This window comes from Nicotiana tabacum, chromosome 21, assembly GCF_000715075.1.
Source record: "Nicotiana tabacum cultivar K326 chromosome 21, ASM71507v2, whole genome shotgun sequence".
In the NCBI taxonomy this organism is placed as follows: Eukaryota; Viridiplantae; Streptophyta; class Magnoliopsida; order Solanales; family Solanaceae; genus Nicotiana; species Nicotiana tabacum.
In genome coordinates, this window is record NC_134100.1 from 73,026,604 (window position 1) to 73,048,213 (window position 21,610).

General features: G+C 43.1%; 1 protein-coding gene across 16 annotated transcripts in view; it reads left to right on the forward strand.

Annotated features, from left to right (window-relative positions):
- The first annotated feature begins 3,417 nt into the window (after nucleotides 1-3,417).
- The window catches only part of LOC107790112 (uncharacterized), a 44,030-nt gene continuing 25,837 nt past the window's right edge, over nucleotides 3,418-21,610 (forward strand). For 5 of the 16 annotated variants that reach the window (XR_012704423.1, XM_075242026.1, XM_075242022.1 and 2 more), the window contains exons 1-2: nucleotides 3,419-3,599; nucleotides 8,506-8,573. The gene's annotated coding sequence lies outside the window, so the exon portion shown is untranslated. Of the gene's footprint in view, nucleotides 3,600-4,301; nucleotides 4,368-8,505; nucleotides 8,574-14,438; nucleotides 14,558-14,632; nucleotides 14,914-15,396; nucleotides 16,917-21,610 lie in introns of those variants that run through there. The other 11 variants (XM_075242024.1, XM_075242023.1, XM_075242036.1 and 8 more) reach the window with 10 other exon arrangements.

Below are 21,610 nucleotides of genomic sequence, written 5' to 3' on the forward strand. Positions count from 1 at the left end.
AAACTAAGTTTCAATGTACGGAGGCTTGCAAGCGGAGTTTCTAAGAGCTTAAGAACAGGTTGACCTCAGCGCCAGTTCTAACACTTCACAGGGTCCAGAGGGTTATGCCATGTATTGTGATGCCTCAGGTGTCGGGTTAGGACATTTCCTGATGCAATATGGTAAAGTAATTGCGTATGCTTCAAGGCAGTTGAGGAAGCACGAGAGGAATTAGCCGACCCATGACCTCGAGTTAGTTGTGGTTGTAGATGAACTTAAGATATGGCGGCATTATTTATATGGTGTTCATGTTGATGTACTTACAGATCATAAAAGCCTACAATATATCTTCAAGTAGAAAGATTTGAATTTGCGACAAAGGCGATGGCTTGAGTTATTAAAAGATTATGATGTTAACATTCTCTACCATCCAGGGAAATCTAATGTTGTAGCATATGCCTTAAGTTGCCGATCTATGGGTGGCTTAGCACATGTAGAGGCCGAGAAAAGACAATTAACTAGAGAGATTCCTCAATTAGTTTGTTTGGGGGTTCAGTTAGTAGATTCTGACGATGGTGGAGTTGTACTCCATAACACTGCAAAATCATCTCTCATAACTGAAGTCAAGGAAAGGTAGTACGAGGATCCGGAGTTGGTCGAGTTGAGAGAGCGAGTTCTGCAGTAGAAGAAGCCATTATTAGAGCTCAAGGGAGATGGGGTTCTCAGATATAGGGGTCGTCTGTGTGTTCCAGATGTAGCAGGGCTATGAGACAGGATGTATCATGATATTAATCCATCTATCCTGGGTCGACAAAGATGTATCATGACATTAAGGAAGTGTACTGGTGGAATTATATAAAGAAGAACATTGCTGAGTTTGTCACCCAATGTCCTAGTTGCCAGCAAATGAAGGTAGAGCACCAGAAGCCCGGAGGGCTAATGCAGACTATAAAGATTCCGACATGGAAATGAGAGGTGATAAACATGGACTTATCACGGGTTTACCTCATTCTAATCTTAAGTTCGATTCCATATGGGTGATAGTCGATAGGCTCACGAAATCAGCTCATTTCCTACCGGTCAGATCTACATATACAGCAGAAGACTATGCAAAGTTATATATTAAGGAGATAGTGCGGCTACAAGGAGTACCTGTTTCTATTATATGTGACCGTGGGGCTTAGTTTATATCACATTTTTGGAGGTCATTTCAGAGAGGTCTAGTGACTAAGGTGAATCTCAGCATAGCTTTTCATCCGCAGACTGATGGACAAGCCAAGCGCACAATTCAGTCGCTCGAGGATATGTTACGAGCATGTGTGTTGGATTTTACAAGAAGTTGGGATGAATATCTACCTCATATTGATTTTGCATATAATAACAATTACCAATCCAGTATCCAGATGGCTCCATACGAGGCTTTGTATGGGCATAAGTGCAAATCTCCTATAGGGTAGTTTGATGTTGGAGAATTTCGGTTACATGGGCCAGACTTGGTTCAGCAGGCCATAGAGAAAGTAAAGCTTATTCGGGAGCGACTGTTGACAGCTCAGAGTCGTCAGAAGTCATATTCTGATGTGGGGGACGAGACTTAGAGTTTAGGGTTAGTGACCGGGTATTCTTAAAGGTATCACCTATGAAGGGCGCGATGAGGTTTGGCAAGAAAGGCAAGCTTAGCCCACGGTATATTGGGCCTTATAGGATCATTCGGAGAGTGGGCCAAGTAGCTTATGAGTTAGAGTTTCCCTCAAAATTGGAGTCTGTCCATCCGGTTTTTCACGTATCTATTCTACAGAAGTGCATTGGCGATCCTACCCTAGTGGTGCCCACAGATGATGTACATATTACAGAGGAATTATCATAGGAGGAAATTCCAGTTGCCATCCTAGACCTACAAATCCGCAAACTATGAAATAAGGAGTTAGCTTCCGTGAAGGTTTTATGGAGGAGCAAGAATGTATAAGAGATGACGTGGGAATCAGAGGAAGAAATAAAGTCTAAATACCCCCACCTATTTCAAACAGAAGATATGGCTCGAGATGGGATGCTACAACACAACTCTATTCAGGCTAGCAGGTCATCAGGTAAGCTTTTATTTTACACTTTTAGTATTTATGATTTATGATCGGTGAGGCAAAGTGCTGCTATTTATAAGCATTGGAGGTGCGAAAAGGTGAGTTCAACTTGGTGATTGGAAAGATTTTGATAAGTTATGTTAAGGCTAAGTCCTTCCTTCATTTTGGCATGGTCTCGTAATTACATGTGTTTGATAACGAGGCATAAAGGAAAGTTCATACTCCCGAATTTATATACACTATCCTAGTCTCATATGTTATAGTATTCTCCCTTATCAGGACTTTATATTCAGTTTAGTTTTGTCTCTATTCAGTCAAGAGAGCAAAGGGTCTATATATATACAGTATTACAGTATTTTCACTACCATCGAGCTATAATCAGTGGGCAGTCCCCTATTGGGCAACCTCTAATCAGATGGTAAGTTATATACCGAGCCTACTATGGTCGAGCGCCTATGAGCGGGCCCATAATGGCCGATATACAGAGCCTAGAATGGCCGAGTGCCTATGAGCGAGCCTACTATGGCGGAGCAGTTACACGTTCCGAGCCTTATAGGGCCAGACATTTATTTTACTTACTATATTGAGATAGTTGAGTCAGTATCAATAGGTAAGTATATCTCTAGATCATCTTTGACTCCTAGTTACTTTCAGTTATCATATTATCAGTTCAGTTTTAGCTTTCAGTTATTTTATTGCCTTACATACTCAGCACATTATTTCGTACTGACGTCCTTTTTCTGGGGGCACTGCATTTCATGCGTGCAGGTTCATACAGATAGACTGGTAGACTTCCTCAGTAGGTGTTGCCCAAGTTCAGCCTGATCGGTAAGCTCCACGTCCTTCGGAGATGCCGAGTCTAGAGTTTTGTATATATCTTATGTATATCTGTATATATGTTATGGGTAGGTCGGGGCCCTGTTCCGATCATAGTACATCCATCAGTAGAGGCTTGTAGACATATCCTGTCATTTATTGCAGTATGTTAGGATTGTAGGTCTTGTATGTATATTTTGTTTGTTTGTCAGTTGTAGTAGTTATGACGGCCTTGTCGGCCCCGCATTATATTAATGTTTAGTCAGCGTTAGTTTCCGTTCAGTTTTATATTTTGCTTCACAAATTGTCTTGCAATGTGGCCCCATGACCAAAGTATGATATTATATATTCAGAGTCCCTTAGTCGCAAGTTGGTACGCAAGGTTAGGTAAGGCACCGGATGCCGGTCTCGTCCCCCAGGTTAGGGGCGTAACAATTTTTCCATCCTTATTTTCCTTCCTACATATTTATTAGAAAACAAAGAAAACAAAATAAATGACCCCACTAATATTTTATTAACTCTTTATTATATTTTAAGTTAAAACATACTATGAAAATTCCGTTTATCTCTGACTCTCTCAAAACCAGAAAAAACACCATCTCTCTCTAAGCCCCAACCTAGAGATCATCGACCTCACCATCGACGAACTCAATCGGCCAGCTCCGGCGAAGGACGGCAACTTTCGTTGAAGGACGACCAATTTCGGCTAACACACAAGCAATCTCTGAGGTAGGCTATCGATTTTTCTCGGGTTTTGTGTTTGCTATCACTGTTCGATTTTCGCTTTCTTCTTCCCTAGTCTGAAAAATTATTTCATTGCTCCTTCTATTTTCTTTCTTTGATAATATTTCTGATAAACCCATTATTTTGCTTCTGTTTTGTTTGTATTATACGATATATTTTGTGATTTTTAGTTTGCGAAATTGGGGGATTTATCTGTTAGGTTTTGATTATGTGTTAGAAACCATGAGATTTTGTTTATTCGATATTTGCTATCGATGTTCGATGTTTGATGTTCGATGTTCGTTGTCTTGGTTATTCTGAAAAGTTGTTTCACTGCTCCTTTTTTCCTTCTCTGGTAATATTTTTGATAAACACATTCTATTACTTCTGTTCATTTATGCTTGCGCTGCTTTCACTTAAAATTGTGAGATTGATTCATGTCTATGCTTTAGTCTGATTGGTAACTGCTTGCCATCACGTCTATTAGACATTGGGATTATTCTTCTCAGAGAAATTGCTTGCCCTTCTAAATCTTCTTGCTTGGTAAAAATGATGTTATCTAATCCTTAATTTTCCTAAACATGGGAGTGTCATTTGTCACCTAAATCTTCTGTCTCTGTTACTGATTTGAGATGTATTGGCCAACGATCATTACTCCCTTTTCTATTTCAACTTTCCCTATGACCACGGTAAAACTGATTTGTGCAGGAAGTCTGTGCATGTGTTTTCTTTTTTGGTTATTAACTACTTCTAGATTGTGATATAGCTTTCCAGGTAATGAATCCAAACTTGTACACTTATTAAAACATGAAATACACCTGGAGCTTCTATTCGTATCACTTCTTAATGTGAAAGAATACACATTTTGAATTAGGCATCTTACTGCAGTATGCTTGTATTAGACATCATAGCTTCTATTACCTTATGTTTCCTGGAAGACGTACTCAGGTGTACTAACTTAAGAACTTTGTTTCAAACTTATATTTCTGCTGGCAGTGGTTTTTCTCTATGAAAATCGGTTTAACACTGCAGATTGCAGAAGCATCATGTTGTACATGACTATTGGCTTGTCTTCTCTTTAGAGTGTTAAAAGTAGAATTACTCTTGGCTTCTGAAAGATCTACGGACGCTTTATTATAATCCTCTCACATGATAAATCAGATAAAAGTGCAAATATGCTTCTCATTCAAATACTGAATTATTTTGTGAACCAAGGAAGAGAGAAGTAGTACTTTAAATTGCTTCCAATATGAAGGTGGATGGGACTTCGAAGGTCAACTGACGAGTACATACGAGGAGTGAATGAATTTCTAGGTAAGGATTTTGAACGAGCTTCCCAAGGAAATGAAATATTATGACCTTCCAAAGAATGCACTAATTGTTTTGGGCATTATAGAAATGTGGTGGAAGATCACTTGATTGTTCATGGGTTTGTTCATGGATACACCAAATGGGTTTTTCACGGGGAAGGGTTTCCCCCGAGAAAGACTCGATATCCAAGCAATAATGATGAAGGTTATGACATACATGACGTTATTGATGGACTACTTCATGATAAATTTCGAAATATTGATGATGATTTGGGACTTGAAAAAGTGAGGGAAGGATCTTCTGAAGATGCAAAAAGATTCTTTAAATTAGTGGACGAAGGGAAACAAGATTTGTATCCAGGGTGTAAGAATTTCTCCAAACTAGGTTTTACGATTTGGTTGTACTTGTTTAAATGCATTCATGGGTTGAGTAATGTGGCATTCTCTGACTTGTTGGTGTTGTTAAAAGAGGCATTTCCATTTGCTCAGCTACCCGAGTCTTTCTACAAGGAAACAAGCATGATAAAAAATTTGGGTCTTGATTATGAAAAATTACATGCATGTCATAATGATTGCATGTTATTTTGGAATGACAATGCAAATGCAGATACTTGTTCTGTGTGTGGGTCTTCTAGATAGAAGAATATTTTTAATGTTTTGACTAATAAAAAGTCCAAAACCCTTGCAAATGTTTTAAGGTACCTTTCATTGAAGCCTAGGCTTTAGAGGATATTCATGTGTCCTGAAATAGCTGAAGCTATGAGATGGAATGCTACTGAACTACCAAATGATGGAAATATAAGACACCATGCTGATGGTGATGCTTGGAAGGATTTCGACTCCTTGCACCCTGAATTCTCTAGCGACCCTCGTAATGTTAGATTGGGTCTTTCAAGTGATGGTTTCAACCCATTTTGAATAATGAGCATTTCTCATAGCATGTGGCCTGTTATGTTAATGAACTATAATCTATCGCCTTGGATTTGCATGAAGCCAGAGTATATGATGTTGTCAATGATCGTCTCAGGTCCATCATCTTCGGGAAATGATATCGATGTGTACCTACAACCATTAATTGCTGAATTGAAGGAACTATGGGAATTCGGTGTCGAAACATTTGATGCTGAATATAACCAGATGTTTCAACTGCATGCAACCTTAATGTGGACAATTAGTGATTTTCCTCCACTAGCAATGCTTTCTATATTATAATCTTCATTTATTTTATATCTTATAACTTCTAAACATAATTCATATAAGATTAATGATTAAATTTAAAACATATGGCTTGCAGGGAACATAAGAATTTAATTGTTAATTGTACTAGATCAAATGCATGGGTAAGAGAAAGGAATCATAGTAGGAACTTCGTCGATTGGTTTAAAGAGAAAGTTAAAAGCAATGAAGTGCCCAATCATTTGCGATGGCTAGCTAAAGGGTCTAATACATTGGCCAAATGATATACTGGATATTTTATTAATGGTTACTTATTTCATACAATGACGCGGGATGCCCCGTTGAATACTCAGAATAGTGGAGTGAATTTGTTAGCAACAACTGATAGTTTTGCTAGTGTCAGGGACCAAAATCCCATTGATGGAGAGGTTCACTACTATGGAGCTATTCAGGATATGATTGAGATTGATTATTGGGGTCACTTTAGTGTTTTACTATTTAGATGCGATTGGTTTCATAATGAAGTAGATGAGTATGGGTTATCCCGGGTATACTTTAACCGACTATGTAGTACTGATGACCCTTTTGTATTGGCATCTCAAGTAAATCAAGTTTTTTATGTAAGGATCCAATTGATACAGATGTTTATTATGCAAGGAATAAAGTCCCTGTTGATTTGTATGATTTGGAGCAAGAGAATATTCCTAATGTTGGGGAGACTTTTTGGAGGGAGCATAATGATGAAGCCGATCCATCAACTAGAGTAGCCGATATTGATGTTAGATGGTCGAGCGAAGATTTACCTCTTGAAGTCATTGATATGTCAGCTGATGTACAATATTCACAAAATACAATTATAAATATATCAAAAGAGGGGGATCATTTTAATGATACTGATTGAGACTTTATAGCCTTCTTTCGAACAATTTTTGCTCTTGGCATTTGTAGTCTGTTTCAGTTCCATGCTTTTGTAATATGCTAATGTAACGATCCGACCGATGGTTTTTGAGTGTATTAGCCCCGATCCCCTATTTACTCTTTTCCCCGTATCTATTTCTGCTTAAGTGACTTGCCGGGAGGTTTTGTTTTTGGTTTCGGAGTGTTTTCGGATACTTAGTCCCTAAAACGGAAGCTTAAATCTTAGGATTTTGACTGTATTCGGAAGTATGTGAAGACGACTCCAGAATGGAGTTCCGTCAGTTTGTTAGCTTCGTTGGGTGATTTTTGACTTAAGAGCGTGTCCAGACTGTGAATTTGAGGTCTGTAGCAAATTTAGGCTTGAAATGGCGAATGTCGAATTTTTGGAAAGTTTGACCGGGGGTTGACTTTTTGATATCGGGGTCGGATTCCGATTCTGGAAGTTGGATTTGGTCCGTAATGTTGAATATGACTTGTGTGCAAAATTTGAGGTCAATCGGACGTGGTTTGGTAGGTTTCGGCGTCGTTTGTGAAATTTGAAAGTTTAGAAGTTCTTTAGGCTTGAATCCAGGTGTAATTGGTGTTTTGATGTTGTTTTTAGTGATTCGAATGTTCGACTAAGTCCGCATGGGGTTATATGACTTGTTGGTATGTTTGGTTGAGGTCTCGGGGGCCTCGGGGGTGTTTCGGCTTAGGAATTGCTAGTTTCTTCTGGTGTTCTAGTGTTTCGCACCTGCGGTGGACGCCTGCAGGTGCGGCCCCACAGAAGCGAAGAGGAGAACTCAGATGCGGGCAAGGCCGGGTTGGACTGGAAGCGCAAGTGTCTGCGAAAACGCAGATGCGGAAGGGGAGGCGTAGATACGGAAAAAGGCCTGGGTGTTAAGGATCGCAGAAGCAGGCAGAGCCCGCAGGTGCACACCCACATGTGCGAATATGTGACCGCAGATGCGGAATATGGGAACTTAAGTGGGATCTACACCTGCGATGGAAATTTCGGAGGTTCGGCATCGCAGGTGCGGCATCGCAGATGCGACAGAATGTCCGCAGGTGCAAAAGAACTGGGCGGAAAATGGAACTTCGAGGGTTTGATTCCCATTTCAATTTTGGGACTTTGAGAGCTCGGTGTGAGGCGATATTTCGAGGTTTCTTCAATATGATTGCTGGGGTAAGTGATTCTAATTCTGATTGGACTATATTTCATGAATCTATTGCTATTTTCATCATCTAATTAGGGATTTGAGTTGTAAATTTGGGAAAATATGGTAGAAACTTCATAGGCTAAAATTTCGAGTTTTGGGAGGTGATTTGAGGTTGGATTCGAGTAATTCTTGTATGGTTGGACTCGTGAGTGGATGAGTATTCATATTTTATGACTTTTGTCGGATTTCGAGACGTGGGCCCGGGGGCCAGTTTGAGCCTATTGCGGATTTTGGCTTATAATTTCATGTTTTGCTTGTGGAATCGATTCTTTTAACTTATATTAATTATATCTTACTGCTTGTGGCTAGATTCGGGGAGTTTGGAGAGTGATTCGATGGGCAAGGGCATTGCGGAGTAGGATTTTGTGCAATTTGAGGTAAGTAACAGTTTTAAATATGGTCCTAAGGGTATGAAACCTCGGATTTTGGTATGATATGACTATTTTGGAGGTGACGCACATGCTAGGTGATGGGCCTGTGGGCGTGCACCGTGGGGGATTGTGACTTGGTCCGTCCCGTGAGACTGTAAAGTTGAATAGACTATTGCTAATTACATGTTATCTTTATGTTATAGACATTTGACTATAAATCATGTTAGAAATCATGCTTAGGCTATATGTTATCACTGTTGGGACCCGCAGCGGTCGAGTACTTGTTGATTTAACTGCTACTTGCTATCTTGTACTCAGTCATGGTTTTACTTGTGCATCATATCTCAGTCTCTTCTTGATTCTTGTTGATACACTATGTTATTTTGTTTGGGCTGATCTTTATGATTTCTGAGGGCCCTGAGACTAGAGAGGTACATGACTGAGAGAGGCCGAGGGCCTGGTTGTGAGGTATAGTGTCACGCCCCGAACCTAGGAGCGAGACAAGCACCCGGTGCCTCACCTAACCTGGCGTACCAAATTGCGACTAAGGGACTCTGAACACATAATGTCATACTTTGGCCACATGAGGCCACCTTGCAAGACAATTTGCGAAGCAAAATATAAAACTGAATGGAAACTAGCGCTAACTAAACATCAATATAAAGCTAGGCTGAAAAGGCCGTCATAGCTACTACAGCTGACAAACCACCAAATTATACATACCAGGCCTACAAACCCAACATACTGCACTAACCAACATGATATGTCTACAAGCCTCTACTGATAGATATATTGTGATCGGAACAGGGCCCCGACCTACCCATATTATATATATAAATACATACATAAGATGCACACAAAAACCTAGACCCGATAACTCCGAAGGTTGTGGAGCTTACCGATCAGGCTAAACTCTGGAAACACCTACTGAGGAGGTCTACTCGTCTTTCTATCTGAACCTGCATGCATGAAATGCAGCTTCCCCGGAAAAGGGACGTCAGTACGAAATAATGTACCGAGTATGTAAGGCAATAACATAACTGAAAATCGAAACTGAACTGATAATATAATAACTGGAAGTAACTGGGAGTCAAAGATGATCTGGAGATATACTTACCTGCTGATACTGACTCAACTCCTTCAATATAGTAAGTAAAATAATTGTACGGCCTTATAAGGCTCGGTATATATAACTGCTCTGCCATAGTAGGCTCGCTCATAGGCGCTCGGCCATGCTAGGCTATGTATCTCGACCATGCTGGGCTCGCTTATAGGCGCTCGGCCACAGTAGGCTCGGTATATAACTTTCCATCTGATCAGAGGTTGCCCAATAGGGGCCTGCCCATCGATTATAGCTCGATGGTAATGAAAATACTGTAATACTGTATATATAGGCTTGCTTCTCTCTTGACTGGAAGAAGACAATACTAAAATTGAATATAGAGTCTCGATAAGGAATAATATTGTAACTTATGAGACTAGAATAGTGTGAATAAATTCATGAATATGAACTTCTCTTTTGTCTCATTACTAACACATGTAGCTACGAGATCATGCCAAAATGAAGGAAGGCTTAGCCTTAACATACCTTATCACAATCTTTCCAATCACCAAGTTGAACTCACCTCTTCGCACCTTAATCTACAAGAATGATAATAATACTATCGTTAAGTTACGAAAGGTACAACTATCGCACAACGAACGACAAACTTATTTTGTATTAAAACGGGCAGCATCTCCCCTATAATCCTTACTTCCTCCAAATTCAAGATAACACCAACAATACAAGAACAGAACAATAACAACATATATACATCATTTTCCAGCCCTATATACACCATCAAATACTACAAAACAGCCCAACACACCCCAATCTCTTCGTACACAAAACGACCACCGTAGTAGTGTCAAACGACCCGAAAATGTTATGACGAACGACCAGCCAACCACCCTACATTTATATGGTGTTTATAAACCCCCTTCCTCCTCCAAAACTCCACAAAACAGTAGTAAAACACGCAGCCCAACAGCAACACAAAACAGTCCACAAAACAGTCCGCTACAAGTGAATAACTCGAACTCACGGCTTCCGATCACCGTCCCGTGAGTTCTTACAAGTATAGAACGACTTACCATGAATTTACAGAAGAAAAATTGGATGAAAGAGAGCAGTAAACTCACCTTATTTGTTGGATAACTCAGCTCTTATCTTGGTTCATCAAACTCTAGGTTTTACCTCCGATTGGAACTTGAAAGGGAGAGAAAATCAATTAGGGTTTGTGGGAAATTTTTGGGAGGATTCTTTGCAGAGCTTATGTCTGGTTATTATGCTCTATTTTAAGTCTAATATATGAAGAAAATAGGCCCTTAAAAGGCCTCTTTGGACGACCCGAAATGGCCCATTTTTTGGGCTCTCATTTAAGCAAGTAGGTGACACACCTACTTGTCACCTAGCAGCTTGCGCAGTATCGCACAAATGCCCATATCTTTCTACTCCAATGTCGTATTGACAAACGGTTTAATGCGTTGGAAAATAGACTCATAGATCTTTAATTTGATGGGTGGAACACCCCATAACTCTAAGTATATTGGGAGAAAATCGCAGTTACATTTGACCCAAAGTTTCAGTAAAACTTATGAATGTAACTTGTGATGACTTTCATCGACTTTTGTTCCACAACTCGCTTGACTTCAAAACATAACACACGGATGTTATACGACTAATATAAATCATAACATAATCTCCTTATCATGTTAAGCACCCTAGTCTCACCCCAAAGGTATATGTTATAACATTCCCAACTTGTCGACTTTCGACGAAACAATATTTTCTTCAATTGCTTTAGCTTCTGAACCGTCCAACCCTCTTTGTACTTGTTGTTCATGATCTTCAATATTTGTAACCTCAGAGGTAACATGATTAAATTACTTTATATACTTTTAAAAATTTTCTCATTTTTGGTCCTACATTAGTTTGCTTACGATGCATTTTTACGTACGAAAATATAGGGTGTAACATTATTCCCCCCTTGGGAACATTCGTCCTCGAATGTTTACTCTTAGATACTTTGGAAACTTTTGCCAGAGTATCCTTCGTACACTAGGTTAAAACCAACCTGTACGTAGCCAGAAAACATACTATGCATGCCACACATGGCCAATGTTTATAAATAGCAACACTTTGCCTCACCAACCGTAAATCATAAATACTAAAAGTGAAAAATAAAAGCTTACCTGATGACCTGCTAGCCTGAATAGAGCTGTGTTGTAGCATCCCATCTCGAGCCATATCTTCAGTTTGAAATAGGTGGGGGTATTTAGACTTCATTTCTTCCTCCGATTCCCACGTCATCTCTTCTACATTCTTGCTCCTCCATAAAACCTTTACGGAAGCAACCTCCTTATTTCGTAGATTGCGGATTTGTCGGTCTAGGATGGCAACTGGAATTTCCTCGTATGACAAGTCCTCTGTAATCTGTACATCATCCGTGGGCACCACTCGAGTAGGATCGCCAATGCACTTCCGTAGCATAGATACGTGAAAAACCGGATGGACAGACTCCAATTCTGAAGGCAACTCTAACTCATAAGCTACTTGGCCCACTCTCCGAATGATCCTATAAGGCCCAATATACCGTGGGCTAAGCTTGCCTTTCTTGCCAAACCTCATCACGCCCTTCATAGGTGATACCTTTAAGAATACCCAGTCATTAATCCTGAACTCTAAGTCTCGTCGCCGCACGTCAGAATATGACTTCTGACGACTCTGAGCTGTCAACAGTCGCTCCCGGATAAGCTTTACTTTCTCTATGGCCTGTTGAACCAGGTCTGGCCCATATAACCCAGATTCCCCAACATCAAACCACCCTATAGGAGATTTGCACTTACGCCCATACAAAGCCTCGTACGGAGCCATCTGAATACTGGAGTGGTAACTGTTATTATATGCAAACTCGACAAGAGGTAGATGTTCATCCCAACTTCTTTTAAAATCCAACACACATACTCGTAACATATCCTCGAGCGTTTGAATTGTGCGCTCGGCTTGTCCATCAGTCTGTGGATGAAAAGCTGTGCTGAGATTCACCTGAGTCCCTAGACCTCTCTGAAATGACCTCCAAAAATGTGCTGTAAACTGAGCCCCACGGTCAGATATAATAGAAACTGGTACTCCGTGTAGCCGCACTATCTCCTTAATATATAACTTTGCATAATCTTCTGTTGTATATGTAGATCTGACCGGTAGGAAGTGAGCTGATTTCGTGAGTCTATCGACTATCACCCATATGGAATCGAACTTACGATTAGAACGAGGTAAACCCGTGATAAAGTCCATGTTTATCGCCTCCTATTTCCATGTCGGGATCTCTATAGTCTGCATTAGCCCTCCAGGCTTCTGGTGCTCTACCTTCACTTGCTGGCAACTAGTACATTGGGCGACAAACTCAGCAATGTTCTTCTTCATATCATTCCACCAGTACACATCCTTAATGTCATGATACATCTTCGTAGACCCAGGATGGATGGAATACCATGAATAATGTGCCTCTGACATAATCCTGTCTCGTAGTCCTGCTACATCTGGAACACACAAACGACCCCTATATCTGAGAACCCCATCTACCTTTAGCTCTAACAGTGGCTTCTTCTGCTGTGGAACTCGCCCTCTCAGCTCGACCAACTCTGGGTCCTCGTACTGCCTTTCCTTGACTTCCGCTATGAGGGATGATTTTGTAGTGTTTTGGAGTACAACTCCACCATCCTCAGAATCTACTAACCGAACCCCCAACGAAGACAATTGATGAATCTCTCTAGCTAATTGTCTTTTCTTGGGCTCTACATGTGCTAAGCTACCCATAGATCGGCGACTTAAGGCATCTGCTACAACATTAGCTTTCCCTGGATGGTAGAGAATGTTAACATCGTAATCTTTCAATAACTCAAGCCATCGCCTCTGTCGCAAATTCAACTCTTTCTGCTTGAAGATATATTGTAGGCTTTTATGATAAGTAAATACATCAACATGAACACCATATAAATAATGCCGCCATATCTTAAGTGCATGGACAACCGCAGCTAACTCGAGGTCGTGGGTCGGATAATTCCTCTCGTGCTTCCTCAACTGCCTTGAAGCATACGCAATTACCTTCCCATGTTGCATCAGAACACATCCTAACCCGACACCTGATGCATCACAATACACGGCATAACCCTCTAGACCCTCTGGAAGTGTTAGAACTGGAGCTGAGGTCAACCTGTTCTTAAGCTCTTGGAAACTCCGCTCGCAAGCCTCTGTCCATTGAAACTTAGTTTCTTTCTGTGTCAACTTCGTCAATGGTGCCGAAAGGGAAGAAAAACCCTCTACGAACCTCCGATAGTATCCTGCTAAGCCTAGAAAGCTACGAACCTCTGTCGGAGTGGTAGGTCTAGGCCAAGATTTCACGGCCTCAATCTTCTGAGTGTCCACCTTTATCCCTTCATCTGATACAATATGCCCCAAGAATGCTACAGACTTCAACCAGAACTCACATTTAGAAAACTTAGCATACAACTTACGATCACGGAGGGTTTGGAGTACCGCTCGCAGGTGGTCCGCATGCTCATCCTCTGAACAGGAATAAACCAGAATATCATCAATAAATACTATCACGAACAGATCTAAAAATGGCCGGAATAGGCTATTCATCAAGTCCATAAATACAGCGGGTGCATTAGTCAACCCGAAGGACATGACAAGGAACTCGAAGTGGCCATATCGGGTCCTGAAGGCTGTCTTCGGAATATCTTTTTCCCGAACTCTGACCTGGTGGTACCCCGACCTCAAATCTATCTTTGAAAAGCATCTAGCCCCTGCAACTGATCAAACAAGTCATCGATCCTTGGAAGTGGATACTTATTCTTAATAGTTACCTTGTTCAGCTGCCTATAATCGATACACATCCTCAACGAGCCGTCTTTCTTCCGCACAAATAGTACTGGTGCACCCCAAGGTGAGGTACTGGGCCTGATGTAACCTTTCTCCAGCAAATCTTTTAACTGCTCCTTCAACTCCTTCAATTCGCCAGGTGCCATTCTATACGGAGGGACGGATATTGGTTGAGTTCCTGGAAGCAAATCGATGCTAAAATCAATCTCTCGCTCTGGAGGAATACCTGGAAGCTCATCTGGAAACACATCTGCATACTCTTTGACTACGGGAATAGACTGAAGTGTAGGTATCTCAGCATCTGCATCTCTAACTCGCACAATATGATAAATGCACCCTTTTGCGATCATTTTCCGTGCGAATTAGAGCGCTTGGTTGAAAGGAGCCCCTCCGGAGTCTACACACCCCTAGTGATCACAGGTACCTTGTCTCTCCTTCTATGTTTTCTTTCTTTTCAGTATTGATACTCAGACATTATTTGTATTAGATGGATATATAGATGCTCATGATTCAGTGACACCCCGATGTTGGTCTATTTTTCCGCACTTATGCTTTGGGTTTTACCTCGTTTTCTTGAAAGACGCTGGTTATTTTAAATATATTAATTCATTTATGTTAAATGTTGAAAGTGTTTTGGAGATATCGGCTTGTCTAGTATCACGATAGGCGTCATCACGACGGGTTAGGTTTTGGGTCCTGACAAGTTGGTATCAGAGCCTAGGTTAGATAGGTCTCACGAGTAATGAGCAGGTTTATTAGAGTCTTGCGGATCGGTACAGAGACGTCTGTACTTATCTTCGAGAGGATGCCGAGCCCTTAGGAAAAACTTCTCATTCTTGAATTCTTGTCGTGCAAATCTGTTGAGTCTGGTGACTGAACATCTGTTGTTTTATTCTCTCATAGATGGCGAAGATTCGTACTACGGGGCAGGACGGACAACCACTGGTACGTCCAGCCAGGGCCGCGAGAGGCCGAGGCCGCGGTAGAGGCCGTGGTAGGGGCAGAGGTGCAGCTCGCACCGCAGCTAGGACAGCACATGCAGATCCACTAGTTGCCCCAGTTGAGGAGCAGACTCCAGTTGTGGATAAGCCGGTGGGACTAGCTCAGGCACCACCTGTGCCTATTGTGATTCCATGTCTTCAAGAGGCCTTAGATCATATTCTGATCGTGTGTACCAGTCTAGCTCAGGCGGTCTCTGTTCCAGCCGCAGCAGCCACTTCTCAGGCCGGGGGAGGTGCTCAGACTCTCGCCACCCGCACACCGGAGCAGGTGGTACAGGGATTCTAGACACCGGGGCACCACCAGCCCAACCAGTTTTAGCTTCTCAGGTCTATGTGGTACATGTCATGCTTGATGATGAGCTGCATCGATTAGAGAGGTTTGGGAGACTCCAGCCTCCATCTTACAGTGGTATCAAGGGAGAGGATGCACAGGGCTTCTTGTATAGGTGTCAGAGGATACTCCGTACAACAGGTATTCTAGAGACCAGTGGGGTCTCGTTCACTACCTTTCAGTTCTCTGGGGCTGCCTTCAGTTGGTGGGTGGCTTACGTGAGGCGTAGGTTGGTCAGCACATCACCCCTTACGTGGCAGCAGTTCTCCCTGTCTGTGAGAAGTTCGTGCCTCAGTCCCGTAGAGAGGAGCTGTGTAAGCAGTTCAAACAGCTTCGTCAGGGTGATATGTCCATGATGCAGTATGAGATGAGATTTTCAGAGTTGGCCCATCATGTTATCTGGTTGGTTCCCACAGACAGGGAGAGGATCAGGAGTTTCATAGATGGCATCACTTTTCAGCTGCGATTGCTTATGACTAGAGAGAGAGTGTCTGGTCCGACTTTTGATGAGGTTGTCGACATTGCTCGTCAGATTGAGATGGTTCGCAGCCAGGAGCGGGTTGAGAGGGAAGCCAAGAGGCCTCGTGGACAGGGTGGATTCAGTGGGGTTCCTTCTGGGGGTCAGTTCCACCATGGTAGGGTTCGTCCTTTCAAACATGCTCAGATGGCTCGCCCAGTTCACCGAGGTGCATCATCTGGCCACGGATCACATTGTCATCAGCAGGGCCAGCCATCGTTCAGTGCACTACCAGCGCAGAGTTTTCACCATGCCTCGTCAGCTCAGGTTTCCACGGGTAGTTCCTCTGGGCATCGGGAGTAGTAGTTCCATTAGAGGAGCGGTTGTTTTGAGTGCGGAGATTTTGGACACATTAAGAGAGATTGCCCTAGGTTGTTGAGTGGGGCTCTACAATAGAGTACTCGGCCGATGGCACCAGCACCAGCAGCTCCACCACCCGTCCAGCTAGCTCGAGGTGGGACTCAGTCAACTAGGGGTCGCCCGAAAGGTGGAGGCAGATCAGGGGGTGGCCAGGCCCGTTTCTATGCTCTCCTTGCCAAACCAGATGCCATTGCTTAAGATGCTGTGATTGCAGGTATTTTCTCAGTTTGCCACGGAGATGCCTTTGTATTATTTGACCTTGGTTCCACTTATTCATATGTATCATCGTATTTCGCTCATTTTCTAGATATGCCCCGTGAGTCTCTAGTTTCATCTGTTCATGTATCTACTCCAGTGGGGGATACTATTATGGTGGACCGGGTATATCGGTCATTTGTTGTGACTATTGGGAGCCTGGAGACCGGAGTAGATCTCTTGGTGCTTAATATGGTCGATTTTGACGTGATTTTAGGTATGGATTGGTTGTCTCCATGTCATGTTATTCTAGATTGTTACGCTAAGACCATGACGTTGGCTATGCCGGGGTTGCCGAGGGTTGAGTGGAGCAACTTTATAGACTATGATCCCAATAGAGTGATTTCGTACTTTAAAGATCAGCGGATGGTTGAGAAAGGTTGTCTATCTTATCTAGCCTTTGTGAGGGATGTTAGTGAAGAAGCCCCTGCTATTGATTCTGTTCCGGTGGTGTGAGATTTCTCGGATGTGTTTCCTATAGACCTGCCCGGCATATCGCCCGACAGGTATATTGATTTCGGTATTGATTTGGTGCCGGGCACTCAGCCCATTTCTATTCAACCATACTATATGGCACCGACTGCGTTGAGGGAGTTGAAGGAGCAGCTTCAGGAACTCCTTGATAAAGGGTTTATTCAGCCTAGCGTGTCACCTTGGGGTGCACCAGTTCTACTTGTGAAGAAGAATGATGGTACTACGAGAATGTGCATTGATTACAGACAGTTGAAAAAGGTCACAATCAAGACCAAGTACCTTTTGCCGCGTAATGATCATTTATTTGACCAGCTTCAGGGAGCGATGGTGTTCTCCAAGATTGATTTGAGGTCAGGGTATCACTAGCTGAAGATTCGGGGCTCAGATATTCTTAAGACAGCTTTCAGGACCCGATATAGCCATTGTGAGTTCCTTGTGATGTCTTTTGGGCTGACCAACGCCCCAGCAGTGTTCATGCATTTGATGAACAGTGTGTTTCAGCCTTATCTTGACTCGTTCGTTATTGTATTCATTGATGACATCCTGGTGTACTCTCGTAGCCAGGAGGAGCATGCCCAACATCTGAGGATTGTATTACATCAGTTGAGGGAGGAGAAGCGTTATGCAAAGTTCTCCAAGTGTGAATTTTGGCTCAGTTCAGTGGCGTTCTTGGGGCACGTGGTGTCCAGTGAGGGTATTCAGGTGGATCTGAAGAAGATAGAAGCGGTGCAGAGTTGGCCCATACCGTTCTCAGCCACAGAGATTTGGAGCTTTCTTGGGTTGGCGGGCCATTACCATATTTTTTTGGAGGGTTTCTCATCTATTTCATCGCCCTTGACTAAATTGACCCAGAAGGGTGCTCCTTTCAGGTGGTCGAATGAGTGCGAGTAGAGCTTTCAGAAGCTCAAGACTGCTTTGACCACAGCTCCAGTTCTAGTTCTACCATCAGCTTCTGGTTCTTACACAGTGTATTGTTTTGCCTCGCGGATCGGTATTGGGTGTGTTCTGATGCACGATGGTAGAGTGATTGCTTATGCTTCGTGCCAATTGAAGCCCCGTGAGAAGAACTATCCTGTCCACGACCTTAAGTTAGTAGCTATTGTTCACGCCTTGAAGATTTAGCGGCACTATTTGTACGGGGCCCATTGTGAGATTTACACTGATCATCGGAGTTTGCAGCATCTGTTCAAACAGAAGGATCTTAACTTGCGTCAGCGGAGGTGGTTGGAAATTCTTAAGGACTATGATATCAACATTTAGTACCATCACGGGAAGGCCAATATGGTGGCCAATGCCTTGAGTCACCGGGCAGTGAGTTTGGGGAGCTTAGCATATCTTCCAGCAGCAGAGAGGCCATTGGCATTGGATGTTCAGGCCTTAGCCAGCCAGTTTGTTAAATTAGACATTTATGAGCCAAGTCGAGTATTGGCTTATGTGGTCTCTCGGTCTTCTTTATGATCGTATTAGGGAGCGTCAGTATGATGACCCCCATCTGCTCGTCCATAAGGACACGGTCCAGCACGGTGATGCGAGGGAGGTCACTATTGGGGATGATGGTGCATTGAGCATGCAGGGCAGGCTATGTGTGCCCAATGTAGATGGTTTGTGTGAGTTGATTCTCCAGGAGGCTCACAGTTTGCGGTATTCTATTCATCCGGGCACTGCATAGATATATCAGGACTTGAGACAACATTACTGGTGGAGGGGAATGAAGAAGGACATAGTGGAGTGTGTAGCTCGGTGCCTAAATTGCCAACAGGTGAAGTATGAGAATCATCGACCAGGTGGGTTGCTTCAGAAGTTAGAGATTCTGGAGTGGAAATGGGAGGGGATCACTATGGATTTCGTTGTTGGGCTTCTACGGACTCAGCGCAAGTTTGATGCAGTTTGGGTGATTGTGGACCGGCTGACCAAGTCAGCTCATTTCATTCCTGTGATGACTGCCTATTCTTCCGAGCAGCTGGCTCGAGTGTATATCAGCGAGATCGTCAGGCTTCATGGTGTACCGGTATATATCATTTCTGACCGAGGTACGCAGTTTACATCACGGCTCTAGAGGGCCATACATCATGAGTTGGGTACTCGAGTGGAGTTAAGCACAACATTTCACCCTCAGACGGACGGACAGTCCGAGCACACTATTAAGATATTAGAGGATATGCTACGTGCGTGTGTGATGCAGTTTGGGGGTTCGTGGGATCAGTTATTGCCTCTAGCGGAGTTTGCCTACAACAGCAGTTACCACTCGAGCATCCAGATGGCACTGTATGAGGCTCTGTATGGTAGGCAGTGTAGGTCTCCAGTGGGTTGGTTCGAGGCGAGCGGGGCCAGATTATTGGGTACAGTCTTGGTTCATGCTCTGGAGAAGGTTAGGGTGATTCAGGATAGACTACACACAGCCCAGTCCAGACAGTAGAGTTATGCGGATCGGAAAGTTCGCGATGTTGTATTCATGGTTGGAGATCGGGTCTTGCTGTGGGTGTCACCCATGAAGGGTGTTATGAGGTTCGGAAAGAAGGTCAAGCTGAGCCCGAGGTTTATTAGTCCATTTGAGGTATTGCGACGTGTTGGGGAGGTTGCTTATGAGCTTGCCTTGCCTCTTAGTCTAGCAGGAGCTCATCTAGTATTTCATGTTTCTTTGGATCGAAAGTATCACGGCAATCCGTCTCACATGTTGGAATTTAGCTCAGTCCAATTGGACAAGGATTTATCTTATGTTTAGGAGCCGGTGGCGAACTTAGATAGGCAGGTTCGAAAGCTGAGGTTGAAGAATATTGCTTTTGTGAAGGTTCAGTGGAAGAGTCAGCCGGTCGAGGAGGCGACTTGGGAGACTGAGCATGATATGCGCAGCCATTATCCTCATCTTTTCACCGCTTTAGGTATGTCTCTATGCTCGTTCGAGGACGAATGATTGTTTTAAGAGGGGGAGGATGTAACGATCTGGCCAGTCGTTTTAACTGTATTAGGCCCGATCCCCTATTTACAGTTTTCATCGTATCTGTTTCTTCTTAAGTGACTTGCCGGGAGGTCTTGTTTTTGGTTTCGGAGTGTTTTGGGACATTTAGTCCCTGAAATGGAAGCTTAAGTCTCAAGATTTTGACCGTAGTCGGAAGTATGTGAAGACGACTCCGGAATGGAGTTCAGTCGGTTCCGTTAGCTCCGTTTGCTGATTTTGGACTTAGGAGCGTGTCCGGACTGTCAATTCGATCTCTGTAGCTAAGTTAGGCTTGAAATGACGAAAGTCGCATTTTTTGGGAAGTTTGACCGGGGGGTTGACTTTTTATATTGGGGTCGGATTCTGATTCCGGAAGTTGGAGTAGGTCCGTAATGTTGAATATGAATTGTGTGCAAAATTTGAGGTCAATCGGATGTGGTTTGGTAGGTTTCCGTGTCGTTTGTGAAATTTGAAAGTTTAAAAGTTCTTTAGGCTTGAATCCGGGTGTATCTGGTGTTTTGATGTTGTTTTGAGTGATACGAAGGTTCGACTAAGTCCGCATGGGGTTATATGACTTGTTGGTATGTTTGGTTGAGGTCCCGGGGGACTCGGGGGTATTTCGGATGCCCATCGGATGGAAATTTGGACTTAGTCATTGCTGGTTTCTTCTGGTGTTTTGCACCTGCGGTGTAAGCTCGCAGGTGCGGCCCCGCAGAAGTGAAGAGGAGGACGCAGATGAGGGAAAGGCCGGGTTGGACTGGAAGCTCAGGTGCAAGGTTAGGAGCGCATCTGCGAAACCGCAGATGCGAAAGGGGAGGCGCAGATGCCGAAAAAGGCTTGAGTGGAAAGGATCGCGGAAGCGGACAGAGCCCGCAGGTGCGCACCCGCATGTGCGAATATGTGACCGCAGATGCGGAATCTGGGAACTTAAGTGGGATCTGTACCTGCGATGGAATTTCTGCAGGTGCAGTGTCGCAGATGCGACAGAATGTCCGCAGGTGCGGAAGAACTGGGCAGAAAATGGAACTTCGAGGGTTTGATTCCCATTTCGATTTTGGGACTTAGATAGCTCGGTGTGAGGCGATATTTTGATGTTTCTTTAAGAAGATTGTTGGGGTAAGTGATTCTAACTCGGATTGGACTATATTTCATGAATCTATTGCTATTTTCATCATCTAATTAGGGATTTGAGTTGTAAATTTGGGAAAAATGGTAGAAACTTCATAGGCTAAAATTTCGAGTTT